Source organism: Vicugna pacos, chromosome 4 (assembly GCF_048564905.1).
Source record: "Vicugna pacos chromosome 4, VicPac4, whole genome shotgun sequence".
Taxonomy (NCBI): domain Eukaryota; kingdom Metazoa; phylum Chordata; class Mammalia; order Artiodactyla; family Camelidae; genus Vicugna; species Vicugna pacos.
In genome coordinates, this window is record NC_132990.1 from 887,122 (window position 1) to 901,583 (window position 14,462).

General features: G+C 46.2%; 1 protein-coding gene across 1 annotated transcript in view; it reads right to left on the reverse strand.

The window, feature by feature from the left end:
• Positions 1 to 14,462, reverse strand: part of LOC140696223 (unconventional myosin-XVI-like) — a 211,129-nt gene that overhangs the window by 190,109 nt on the left and 6,558 nt on the right. The gene's annotated exons all lie outside the window — the stretch shown is intronic.

The window sequence follows — 14,462 nt, forward strand, 5'->3', positions numbered from 1 at the left end:
AGGGAGGGGAGCAGTGAGGAAATAATAAAACATTTTTAAACAGAAGTATACATAGTTCACTTAGTTAGCCTGATGGCCCTTCCAGATAACATGACTGGACAAACAGCAAGTCTAACCTTTATAGAAAAAACTGCATGTCCACAAGCACACAGAAAGACACACACCCCACGTGCAAGAGCTCACGGCCCTGGCATCACTAGTATCCAAAGATCAGCTAGAACGTCTCTGTCACTTTAGTAAGAAGCACCGACTCCATTTTAGCAATCTGGGATTTTTGCAATGAAATTAAAATGACTAAAATAAAAAATATACTATGTCTATAATTTTAAAAAGACTTTAAAAATAAAATTCAGGAAAATCTTGACCACAATTCCTTACTAAACTGAAGACAGTATCTAGTAAAGCAATCTTGCCCAAAGCCAAGCATGCAGGTGGATGATGTCAGAAATGGGATTTCAGAATGGGTTTTTTCAGGAGAGATTCATAAATTAAATTAAACTAAATACCCCAAGCTTTCTTTTTGATAATATCATCTCATTTAAAAGCTAAATAAAATTGATCGTTAACACACACAAAAATACTTCTGTATCATAATTAACCCTAATGACATCAGGAAAAAAGGGCCAGGAAACGTGGGTTCCTCTCCAAGAGCTGCTGAGCTCCTACTTCTCTGTCACGCCTATGTTTGAATATCTTCTAGTAAAGTCTGTCTTTGGGACCTGTCGTTAGGATTATAAACGTTATGTATTTTCAGTAAAATTACATATTATATAAAAATATACTTTATACATAATATTACAACACAGATTTTTTAAAAACAGTCAACATAATCTAAAAGGAAAATGAAATCAAGCAATTAGCACTGCAAGTGAGCTCTTTACTTATGCTCAGTTTAGCTCTAAACTGCTTTGAACTACTCCAGTATTTCCACCTGTATGCTAAACTTGAACAACAATACACTGTTCATGGAATAACAGAGTTCAGATAAGAGTTTCATGGTCCAAATAAGTAATGCCTACGAACTCACCGACACTGCGCTGTGTTTTTAGGTCAAAATTCTTCTACATGAAAGAATGTATTTGCAGAAAAGGCACGTTACGTTGCCTGTCATTATATTTTTTCATTTAAAAATTAGCTGAAAGTAAACAATTCTGAAAACATTATTATTGAAGGTCAGAAGGACGTGCTGTAGCTCCAGATGGAATATTCTAGTTTTGAGATGTTAATATGAGAAATTCAAGAAGTTACACGAGAATCTTAAAAAGCAATCAGCTATGCAGAGAGGCACAGTGTCAGTAAAGCATGTTTAAAACTAGCGTTTCCAAAGACAGATTCTGGAATCTTCGAGACCAGTAGGCATAACTGTTCTGGTCTTAATATGTCCATCAGTCTAGGGGCGTAATTACCATGCTGTTTTAACTTTTCCCTCAGATACCGAGGAAATGAAATGACGCTGTGAATCAGGCCACCCTCACTATTACTACTGCTGTGACTGTAATATCATTCTCTCGAGAAATAACTATTTTTCTAAACCAATGTCACCCCTAAAAATGTTAGTAAGCATCATTTTAAAGAGAAACATGATGAAGCTCAGATGCATCTTCACTGTCAAACTTATTTTCAATTTCCAAATGTACCTTGCCTTAGAAGTAAATTTAAATGGGTTTTAGTACTGTGGATTCTTAAACAGTACACAAATCCTTCTGGTAGCTTCTTTCTGCATGACCTGCTGCTTCTAATAACTTTAGCATTTATAGTTAAGGTTTCAAACACTTGCAAAAGTTAACCTTGAATCCCAAATTTTATGAAAACAAACGCTTATAAAATAAGGAAGATAAAAATCAATGGATATTTACTTCCGACTTGTTAGGAGACAACTTAAAATTGGGATGGGCGAGAATTAAATTACACAAAGTAACTAATGCAAGTTAAAAACTACAGTTGCCGTGGTTTTTAAAAAAAGGAGTGATCATGGCCTATTTTCCTGATGATTTTAGGAAAAGTTTTATTTAAAATGGCAGGATGAGCTACCACAAGATCTTGTATATATTTCCCTGTGCTAGTGGCGGCTCACAGCGAAAAAACAATGTGACAGTGAATGTATGTATGTTCATGAATAACTGAAAAACTGTGCTCCACACTGGAATTTGACACAACATTGTAAAATGACTACAACTCAATAAAAAATGTAAAAAAAGAAAAAAAGAAAAAAGTTCTGGAGATCTGCTGCACAATAAGTAAATGTACTTGGCACTATGAAACAGTGTGCTTAAAAGTGGTAAGACGATGAATTTTCTGCTGTGTGTTTTCATCACAAAAATAAAATGTAAAGAAAGACCCCTTGAAAATTAATTAATTAACTAATTAAAAGGTGGGATGGCCTCCTTCTTTCTTTCTTTCATCTCCCCTCCCAGAATGATGCTCCGCCGTAAGCCCGGTGGGAACACAGGAGGCAGAGTACAAAGATGACGCACGTCAGGTGTCACAGATCATCTGTTTGCGCTTTGCGCCTCTGTCTCGGAGACTTTAACAGCTCACCCGCCAACAGCTCTGCTCTGAGCTTCCTTCTCACTTCCCACTAACCTCCAGTTTCAGACAGGACATCCCTTCCTGCTGAAACTGAAAGCCGTCCGCTAAGTGGAATCACTCACCCACTTCAGCCAAAGAGGAATCAAGATCCACTTGAAAAGGCCGGGGCACATAGGACATTTGAAACGTTGATGATGCTACATTTGAATAACGGTCCTGCATCTGTATAATGATCTAGACCAGGAGGCTGCTGTAAAGTTTAGTGATGTGTTACCGAGTCATTCTGCATTGCAGCAAACACAGTATCTTATCACATAATCCCAGTGAGTAATATTCTTGCAGTTAAAGCAGAAATGTAGAGGCCACATTTTATCAGTCATAATTTAATTTGCTCAGTGTATGATGCTAAGAATTGAGTGATTACGTTCAGACAACGAGTACCCATAAAATGTTTTTACACTTTTCCTCTTGGGGGGCCCAAAATATTCATTTCTTTCATTGGATGGACATTCTTATCATCACAGCAAATGAGCTGAGTTTTGTTTGGTCATCAGTTTATTGGCTCAGTCTTCAAATGCTTAACTTAATACCAGCCATGCTTTCTTAGTGGGGCCACAGTCCTGAACAGAGCAAGGTCCCCACTCTCTCGCTACTTACTCACTAATAAGGAAAACTCTGAACAAAAAATTTAGATAATCAATATTTCTCTAAGAGAGACAACTGTGTTGCCATCAGTCTAAGTTGCTTTGGTGAATCAGAGAAGCTTCATAAAGACAGACTTGAACAAATTCCATGCTGGCGAGAGACAGTGCCTGTGTTTTTGTTATTATAAACTGCTAATTTAAGCTGTCCCGGCTTTACCCAAGTAAATGACAATACTGAGTGTGCACACCTGCCAAGAATTGTGGTAAGTGGGACTCAAAGATGGCAGAGACAGAGTCTCTGGCCAGAGACATCACACAGTCAGCAGCGTTCAGGTAAGATGGCAGTAACAGAGTAAAACATGATGTTCTATAGAATACCAACATACAGAATAGCAATGATTACTTAACTATTAAGTCTGAAAGGCAAACTGATATTTTAGAAGGTTCTGGTTTTTTGAATACTAAAATGCTCCTACATGTTTCAGTCAACAATTGGCTTGATCAGAAATTCTACATGTGCATTTCAATTAGTGACGGAATAAAACGTTAACCATTCTGTAAATGCACTTGGTCTCATCAACATATTGTCTAAGAGGCTTTATAATCCTGGGGATTCTTCAAACATTATAAAAATCCCTTGTGTCAGAGAGAGGAACTTGGAAGTAATGCAGATACTTAGAGGAAATGTGCTTGTAATAGTAATTATATTATCCAAGACAAAGACAAATAGTCAAATAATAGAGTGACTATTTGAAATAATCAATGAAAGGTTTAAAAAAACCAATCTCTAACCAAAGAAGAGGGAAAACAAAGCGCTGTCCATGAAATGCAGACCCACTGGCCTCTCTGGCATTCTTTGGAAGCGAGGAATCGATTACATGACGAATGCAAAACATGGTATATTTATGCCAATTAGTCCACAAAATAGATTACTGTATGCATGCATAATTAAACTGACTTCTGGATATTTGGGAAAATTCAAAGTTAATTAAACAAAATTAATTTGCTTTGAGAGAAGGAGGAAGACGCGTTTGTCGGGCCCAAAGCAGGAAGCGTGGTATGCTAATTCTGAATTAATTTGAACGCTGATAGCTGCAGTGAGCTTTCCCTAACCATGCCAGCAAGAAAGGGCATTTCTCTCGATTGAATCAACGTTTGGGGAGGATTCTTAAGGAAGCAAAAGGGCGAGTGCGTGTTCCTGTCCGTTTTCTGGCTCCTTCCGCACGTCTGCAGCTCACTCTCTGGAAGGGGACCCGCCACGTCCAGGAGGACCCTTCTCTCCAGATGCTTTCCCAGGAGGGAGGGGCAGGGGGCAGGGGCTCAAGGACAGGGCAGGGGTCAGTGTCAGCCCACATTCAGGTCCTGCCTCCTGCCACTGACTTCCAGTGGCCTCTCCATCTGGCTGCTGCTTCCCCGAAGCGGGCTCACACCTTCAGATGCCCCCGGAACCACTGCTGCGCCGGGACCGACAGCCCGCGTGCCCAGAGCTTGACCCCGGGCGGCGGTGTCTGCCGAGCGTTCCCGGGCCAGGGCTTACTCGGAGGCTCCAGCACAGTCCCCCGCAGGCACAGAGAGGGGGCCTGAGTTAGTAGGGCGCACAGCAGGTGATCCTTCTCGTGAAAAGCAAGAAGAGACGGTCCGCTGGGCCACAAACTTCAAAATACTCGAGTTTTAGTTTTAAAGGATTTGCTGTGATGCCGCTCCCCGGGGCACCAGGATCCTGGCACTTCAACATCTCCAGCACGGATTAGCGTCTTCCGCGGCTTTCAGTGTTCAGAGCCTTTTTTCGTTATTAACGTATTTTGCAAAGGTTCCCGGCAGCAGAAGGCTCACGGCGGAGGTTCCAGGTGTAACACGCGGATGGTTTTCCCGAGCTAATGGCGTTTGATGTGAGAGACGACCGAGAATCAGCCACCACCGCGTGATGTTCTGTTTACCACGAAATATTTAAACAGGTGAGACGCCGCGGAGCTCCCAGGACAAGGTGTCCTGAGCCTGACACCGCACACACGCGTGCGCACACTCACTACGTTACAGGCGCCCCGCAGCCTCGTGCCACCGTGTTGACGCCGCCCCGTGCCGGCTGTTGACGCGGACGCTGGTGAGTGCTTTGCTTTATACAAAAGTGTTGGATTAATTAATCTCCCTGAAAGCTGAAGCTCTTAGGATTAGCTGCTCTGACAATATTCCCCAAATCAGCGCGCAAGTGTTTAGAGTCTGTCAAAGTGTTTAGAGTCTGTCAAAATACTTAACTCTAATCAAATTTAGTGAGATCCATTTCCTGGGTGGATGTAAACATGCTTCCAATCACACACACACACACACACACACACACACCACCCAATACGATCTATTCTGCATACATAGACAGCTCATGTGTCTCAGAATAACCTACACCCCCTGTTTACTCTGGATTGACAGTGAAGGAAAACAGAGGCTCCTCATTTCTTCAAGAAGGAGACATGTCATGAGGGGAGAAAGCCACACCTGGTGCGCTTCCGGGACCACGTGGACCAGGTAAACTGGAAGCAGCTTTCAGTGGGAAAGGTGGCTCAGTGGGCAAGGAACGGCCCCTGGGGCACCCAGGGGCGACCGTGCCCTGACCCTCAGGGTTTACAGGGAGTCTGATCTATTCTATCAAACAGGGGTCGTGGTCCATACGGGGAGGAGATCACGTTTTAGGCCCCAGAAATGACATAAAGTCAGACGTCCAAAGGCTACCGCCTCAAGGGGAAGAACACCCTCAGATGCTCACCCCTGGACGGAAACAGGCGGCTTCTGGGTGGGCAAACGTCTCCCCCAGGAGTCATGGCCACAGGCAGTCCTTCCTTTCCTGGTTTTAGGGATTTAACCTCAAAACCCATGTGTCCTTAGGACATGTGAACTAAAGAATTAGCGTAAAGATGGTCCCAGGTGGGGTAACACTTGATCAAAGCAAAAGAAGATCTCTAGAGGGGTAACCCTCGACCCAAGTCACACAGGACTCTCCCAGCCTGGGACACCACCAAGGGACACCAGGTCACACCCTGAAGTTCAAAGACAGGGGGAAATAACCTTCCCTGAACAACCGTTAGCAGACGTAAGCAGCAGTAGTTGAAGCTTGAGAGCCTCAGCTAATACAGTGATGGATCATAGACACTATAACAAGCCGGCTTAAAACAAGTAGAACTGGAAATATGAGAAAAGAACAAGAAAGAATACTTAAGAAAAAGCAGATTTGGAAGAAGAACAAAGCAGATCTCTTAGAAATGGGGGCAAAATGGGCAGCTAAAACGCAATATATGCATTGAACATCAGATTAATCACTGCTCCAAAACTACAAGAAAGCAGTGCAGAAATTACCCAGAATGAAGCACAGAGAGACAGAAATGGAAACTATGAAAGAAGCTAGAGGAGGGGAGCGAGGATGAGAAAGACCGCGTGCATCCCACAGGCGTGCTGGAGGGAAGGGGGAACGATCACAGAGATCACGGCCAGTAGTTTTTCAAACTTGGTAAAATGAGTAACTCCAATGATTTGCAAATTGAAGCCTCACACAGAATAAATTAAACAAAATTTATAGCCAGAATCACTGCTATACAGTTAGAAATCTAGACACACGTGTGTGCACACACACATAACAATGTTTATTCATCCCTTCACCACACACCTACTCTGCAGGATCTAGAGGAATTGAGCTGATTAAGTCATGGTCTCGACTCTCAGAATACTTGCTTCTTGGGGGAAAACAGCAACATAAACACGCAATATATCACCCGTGATGAATTCCACGGTAGCGGCAAGCGCAGCAAACGCTGAGTTCAGAAGACAGCGGAGGTAGCGGGGCTGCCTGCGACCATGAAGGACAGAGAAACCTTTGAAGGACTGAGGTGCTCAAGGTGAATTTTTAGAATGAAAGTGTTTTCTAGGTGGAGAAGGAGAATCCAGGCAAAAGGAAGAGTGTGAAGGATTCATTCATTCACTCAGTCATTCACTTATTCAGGCACTGAGTACGTCTGACCTGGTGCATGAAGTGTCTTGCTCCCGGAGCACAGACGACTTGGTGGGAATCGGCAGATTAGCTCAGACGGGAAGAGAAGCAGATGTGCATAAACGATTCTTAGGTGACTAGAACGCTTTGGAGCAATGGTTTTAGAATTTTTCCATCGCGAAGACTTCGAATACAAATGTTAAGGGATCCCAATACATAAAACAGGTAAAACAATGGAATATTACTTAGCCATAAAAAAGAATAAAATAATGCCATTTGCAGCAACATGGATGGACCTAGGGATCATCACTTTAAGTGAAGCAAGCCAGAAAGAGAAAGAAAAATATCATATGATATCACTCATATGTAGAATCTAAAAAAAAAGAAAAAAGAGGACACTAATGAACTTATCTACAAAATAGAAACAGACTTGCAGACATAGTAAAAAATCTTATGGTTACTGGTAGAAAGAGGGTGGGAAGGGATAAATCTGGGGGTTTGAGATTTACAAATGTTAGCCACTATGTACAAAAATAGATTAAAAAAATAAATTTCTTCTGTATAGCACAGGGAACTATGTTCAGTACCTTGTAATAACTCTTAATGAAAGTGAATATATGGCTGTATATGCATGACTGGGACGTTGTGCTGGACACCAGGAATTGACACATTGTAACTAACTGTACTTTAATACAAATTTTTTAAAAATAGGTAAGACAGAGATGCTCAGATAGCAGGGGAGGTGTGTATACAGGTGGGTGTAAGAACGTGTGTGTTCACACTGGCGCCCTGGGATGCAGAAATTCCCACTCTCATGATGGCACTTTCTCTGTGGGTGTGTTTACCAGGTTCACTCTCAGTCACAGAGAGGTTCTTCTTCAGCCGCAGCGTTAAAGGAACGGCTCCTGTTTGTCTATTTCGTCTAAGTGGTTATGGCTGGTGCGCGTGTGACCTTTTACATTTTGCGTCTGTTGGTTCTGCAACTCAAAACATCACTGAAATGTATTAGCAGAGAAAATACTTCTCCATTGATTTACTGTATTTCCTAGGTGGACATACACTACTCATAAATCACGGTACTCCTGTCTTATCCTTGCCGTTTATTCCTTTTTATTTTCTTCTCTGATCACAATGGCTACAACTCTGGGACTGATGCTGAAAAGGGCCTGTACCTATTTCAAAGCTAAATGTGGTGTCTACCTAGGCCTTAAGATAAATAATATTTGTCTTGTGATAGACTCCTTCTACTTCTAATTTAAAAATAGATTTGGGAGTTGAATGTTACTGTCTTTTGACACCTATTAAGATGGTCAATTGATTTTTCCCTTTTTACTTATTGATGTGATGGACAGTGCTAATAATTAAATTTCCTAATATCGACCATTGAGTATGTTTTAATGGATTTCTAGGTTCCACTGGCTAATGTTTTATTTACGGTGCATGTCTACAAGTCAGGTCATTTCTGTTCTTTTCTTTAATTAGTGTATCTTTTGATGCATTGATAGCAGAGATATCCTGGATTTTAAATTTTAAAAAAATCTGACAGTGAGAAAAGTTTTAAGAGTTTTAAAAGAGGAACACAGAGACAGCCAATGGATCATTCTTCAGCAACTGAAAACAGCAGCGTGGCGCATCTTTACTTCAGATCTTTGTTTTTTACAAATGAATTTCACTGATAAACTTGACATCCCCACCTATTCATTCATTATTTCCTTCCTTATCAGAGGAAATAAATGTGACCCACTTTGTGTTTATCTTTCAGTCTATTTAAAAAAATAAAATTACACTTGTGTGTACCTATAAAATATGTAATGCTATTGTGTTTAAACTTATACAAACACCACAGCCACGTCACGTGTGCCGTTTGGCAAATTGCTTTAGCTCCACTGTACATTTATAAGGTCTATTCCACCTTAGGGCTCAGGTTCATTTATTACGTTGCTTGAAGATGCTCTGCCATGACCACAGCTGATTAATTCATTCATTTTCTTAAACATGGTCATTTGTTTTCTTTTCTACTTATTTATCTGCATCTTTGGAACATGTGTCAGTGAAGACCCACGTCCATGTTTTTTATGCGCTCTGTGGGTCTCCCTAAGCCAGCGTTTCTCCACCTTGGGGCTGGAGACCCCAGGGGGCCCGTGACTCTTTGCTGCGGGGCTGTTCTGTGGAAGGCAGGGGGTTGGGTGGCTCCCTCTGTGTCTGTTCATGAGGTGCCAGTAGCACCCTGTCTCCAAGCTGTCACAACCAGCTGTGAGTCCAGGTATGGCCAAGAGCCCCGTGGCAGGTGACGGCCACCTGGCTGCTATCCTACACACACGTCCAACTTTACCAAATACTGCTCCTCAAAGCGGCTGTGCTAACCTAAGCTCGCAGCAGGCGTGGGCCAGAGTGCCCAGCCCCTCAAGTTACTGATTTTTCCCAGTGTTGCCAGCGTTCTCACCATGAGGTGACACCTAATAACTTCCAGTTGCATTTCCTCGGCTACTTGTGAGAATGTGCATTTTGTCGCACGGTTGCCGGAGCTCCAGGGTTTCTCCTCTGCATCATCTGCCGTCCAGAAAAGCAATGAAGGATTTTCCTCCGTCATTCATTTCTGCAAGGGTTTAAACAATTCTCTGTTCTTTGAAAGAGCTTTGAAAGTATATGCTTAGGAACTTCCCGGGAGTGGCTTCTTTTGGGGACAGAAACAGTCCTTCAGGGTTTCTCGTCGCATTTGATTTTTTTCGTTTCTTTTAGAGTCAATTTCAGGTTTGCGCACAGGACTCTCACTCAGTATTGCTCCCTTTGCTTCTCTCACCAACGATCAATATTTAATTTCCTGGTGGCTGTTCATCTGTTTGCATCTACTTCCGTGTTCAGTCCCTAATTTTATTACCCTGTGGACAGAGAATACACCCTGCATGATTTCTGAACTGGGGAATTTATGAAGCTTTACTCCATGGCCTAAGATGTGCTCAGCTCCTTAACGAGGATACCACAGATGCTGAGGTGCCGCGTTTATGTGAACAGCACCGACTCGGTGCGAGGCTTTCAAATGCCCCAGCGCCCCTCTGCTCGCCGCTGCGCTCTGGGCCGTTCCCGTCCACAGGTAAACGCAGCTTTGTCTGCGATGCGTGCTGATCTTCCAGCCCTGCTGCCGTGCGGCTCAGGCATCACCACGCGGCCCGTCCACGAGCGCTCCTCTTACCCAACCACCCACTCCGCTCTCCTTTCAGTCACTCACACGGCCAGTTCTCTGCATGCATCGTAAGCCATCCTCTCCTTACACGCTAACATCCGCTCAACATGAACTTCCGTATTTCAAGACGGGTGCCACACTGCTGCTTAAATGTGAAACACATGAAATTAAGTATGTTTGTAGCCATATTATGACATGGGGTTATGCATAATAATATGCAATATTTTATGAGGTTTATCCAGAACCTAACAACATAGACTATAACATCACATCATTGTTAACAGCTGCCCTAAGGCGTTTACTGATGGGATGTGTGAGGACGCGTCTGGCACTTGGACACGGAGTCCTACCTAACACGAGAGACCTGGGGAGACAGAGAGTTCTGGAAATCTCACGGAGGGCTTCCAGAGCAACGCCTGGGCACTTCACCAAAAACGCGTCTGGCGGAAAGCAACATGGTGGCGAGACAGCACATCGTGGAGGGCGCTCGGGCTCTGGGTCTGATGGTCGCCCTGGCTTCGGCCGTCCAAGAGATCGGGTCCCTCTGCCTCGTGTTTACTTCCTGACGGTTGAGATGGCAGGAGAGGCCGCCCTGCAGGGTGTGGGGGAACCCAGGTTGCTTTGAATTTCCATGCTGTGCTCAGCCCTTTCCTGCCCTGGCACCAGGGGGATGTGAAGTCCATCCCCGTTAGGTTTCATTCCACACAGCAGAATATTTGCCCTGCCTGGGTCTCACTTTGTTTCCAGGGAAAATTCTTCAAAATTTCAAAAGTCTTGTAAAGTATACACACATTTCCAGGTCATAAGGCTGTCTTTGTGGGTCAGTTTCACAAGCAGGCGTCACCAGGGACCTCTGGACGGTTGGGACCCGCAGAACCACCACCCCCGATTCACTGGAGACCGTGGATCTCGCTGGCGCACATTCGGATCCCAGGCCGGAGTCCCCACGCCCAGGTCACACCCTGACCAGCGATATCGGCGTCTCCAGGAAGGGTCGAGCATTACACTCTCCAAGGGATGTTGGAAATTGCGCCTTGAAAAAGATCAGTCTTGACGTTGTGTGGAGGAAGGCATAAGAGAAAAAAGACGCATAAATCTGATTTATTATTTACTTCCTCCCCACTTCGGAAAACCACTAGTGCTCATCGTCTCTTAGCGCCCTCTAGCTGTGTTCTCGCCCCGCCTGGGACCTTCTCTGCCTGGTGAACGCCGACCCTCCAGTCGCCAGGGCAGCGTGCAGTCGGGATGTGCTTCTCGGCCGGGGTCCACCGGTGACTCCCGTCTGCTGTCTCACAGGCCGATGTGCCCCTCCGCCCGGTTTAGGCCTTTCTCACACTCGGACTCTGGGAACTAGGCCACAGGTTATTCTACGTCTCAGTGCTCTTAGCCCCCAACACAGTGCCCGCGACCTGGACAGGACTGCAATCTGAAGTAAACACCTTCGGGAGTATGCATTTTCTCCCAGTTTCCCGCAGCGCGAAGTCTGAGGTGCACAGCGTCGTGATCTGACGCACGTACGTCGTGAAGGAACGATCGTCTCCACATCCATCAGCTCAGGCAGATGCAGAATTGAAGAAACAGGAAAAATGCTTTCTTGTGACGAGAGCTCTTAGGATTCACTCTGTTCACAGCGTCCGTGTGCAAACCCAGCAGTGCGCGCCGCGCTGCGCATCGCCTCCCCACGGCTTACTCGCCTGATGCCTGGAGGTCGGTACCTTTCCACCACCTTCACCCAATTCTCCTTCCTCCAATCCCCGCTCTGTGAACACAAAGCTGATCTCTTTTTCTGAGTCTGTGTGCTGGTTTGTTTTGGGAGCACAGCTGACCTACGACACCATGTGAGTGCCTGGTACACAACATAGTGGTTCGATATTTCTATACTTTTCAAACTGATCACCTGAGAAGCCCGGTTGCGCTGTCACTGGACAAAGACACTGCATTGTTACTGGCAGCGTTCTCCCCACTGCACCTCTCCTACGTGACTCGTTTATTTTGCAGCGGGCAGTGTGTGCCTCTTAATCTCCTCCACCTACGATTCCGTGTTCTTTGGCACCAGCAAGTCCCAAGGTGGCCTGACGTTGCATTGGAAAAGCCCAGCGGACTCGGCACCGTGAAGGGTGTGTTCGGGGGAGGGCGGGGCCGTCGGGGTGAGCCCCCCTGGGGAGCGCTCCTCTGTGCTGCTGCTCACACTTCCCTCCAGCTTTTCACCGCCGGCCTCCAGATGCGTGCTCTGTGCTGCCACCCTGTCTCCGCAGACCCGGAGACGCGGCCGCGTCTCTGCTTCTCTTCAGGCCCGCACGTGTGTCTCCCAGCGGTGGGGGCAGAGCCTGGCCTGCAGATCCCACGGGCGGAGACCTTCAAGGCACTGCAGCATCCTGTTCTCCAGGGGGGGGACGCTAGGCGGCTTGAAGGCGGGTGGGCAGCGTCAGGAGTTGACTGCGACTTCAGGCGGAGAGTGGGGTGTGGGTGCTAATGGAGAAAGTCAGCGCTGGGAAGGCTTGAAGAATTTCAGGTCAGTGAGGGCAGTAGCCAAGCCAGGACTGTGCTGGGGACATGGGGAGAGGCAGCCAGATCTGCTGAACAGGTCAGCGGCACGGCTGATGGGACCATGATGGACCGGCATGAGCGGGACGGAAAGGTACGAATCACACTTCAGGGTTTGGTGTGAACTGAGATGCCATTCACTGAGGCAGGGAAGACCTGGCAGGGGGATTGGAATTGTTGGGGAAAGACATAACACGAACATCCCAAAGTGATCGAATGCTCACGACTGCATTTATACCATCACTTTTCCATCTTGCGCACACCTGATCTCTGAGACCAGCGACAATGATCGTCTCCATGACCCCAGTCTACACGCCAGTGAGAGGCAGGGCTCAGCGAGATTCCAGGACTGCTTCAGCCCGGCCCACCTGTCTGTTATAACCTCCCCTTCCCCCCTGAAACCCAGTGCATTGTAAGGACTTCATTGTCTCAAAGCTGCATCATGATCTCAAGAGATGCCACAGGAGAGCAGGTACTGGTGGGAACACTGCATTTCAGGAGCACGGGCACCCTGTCCCTTCGACACCTGATGTCCGTGCACTCTGGGGCATCTCTGGCTGATGCTCAGCTAAATGTGCAGAAGGATGCTGTTCACCTGACTCTGAACACATTGAGGCCGAGCCGCCCCACTGGAAAGACAAGGACAGACCTTTCCTAGGCTCGAAGTGAGTTCTCTTAGACGCCGAGAAGTCGTCAAGAAAAGGGACATCACGTTCAGAGCAGTGAAGTGTAGAAATCACTTACTGGCTGATACCAATTAACGTGAAGATGTTAAGCTGCACACCCGGGTGACAAACAGACTAAAGCAGAGCTGAGGTGCTGAACAGAAGCCGCCGGCCTGGGTGCTAGCGGAGGGCGCTGCACAGACGCGCGCCACGGGCCACACCGCTTGCCGAAGCCCGCCCCGCACGGACGCAATCCCCAGACATCTTTCTGCGACAAGGAAGTGCCTTTGCTGGAAGGTACAGAGCTCGAGAGCAACGGGAAGACGCAGCGCTGGGAAATCAGTAAGTGAGGAAAGCTTGGGAACACCACACCACTGGGAGGGAGAGCTTCCTCCACCGGAGTTCGAGCACCTTCAACCCTTCAGCCCTCAAGGGGGTGAGAGTGACTCTTTGAAATGCTTAAGGAGTCGTGATCACTCAGCACTCGGATCTGCAGAGAGGAAGAGACCTCTGCAGCAGAGGTGGGAGCACAATTAATGATCTTCCCCATGACTCAGAAAAGCAGGGGCTGGGCTCTGCTCTGTTTCTGGAGCTCCATCCAGGTCGGTGTGGAAGGAGCAGGATGGGGGAGGCAACCCCACTCACTCACAGCATCTTGGGTTCAATTTACGGGGCTACAAACCCTGACAACATCTCACACAGCTTAGCTGGGGTGCCGGCTGGGCAGATGGATGGAGCCAGCATCCTGTTCACAGGAGTTCTTTCTGTGTAGAAACACAGAGACTACTGGGTGTATTTAAACATGTTTTGGCTCTCTGGCCCTAAAGTGATGGTGGAAGACAGCAGAAACTCTTCGCTTCCTCTGAGATTCTGTAAGGAAGCTTCTGGCATCAGGAAGTGCTCAACTGCAAAAGAGATGTCCGTGTAGG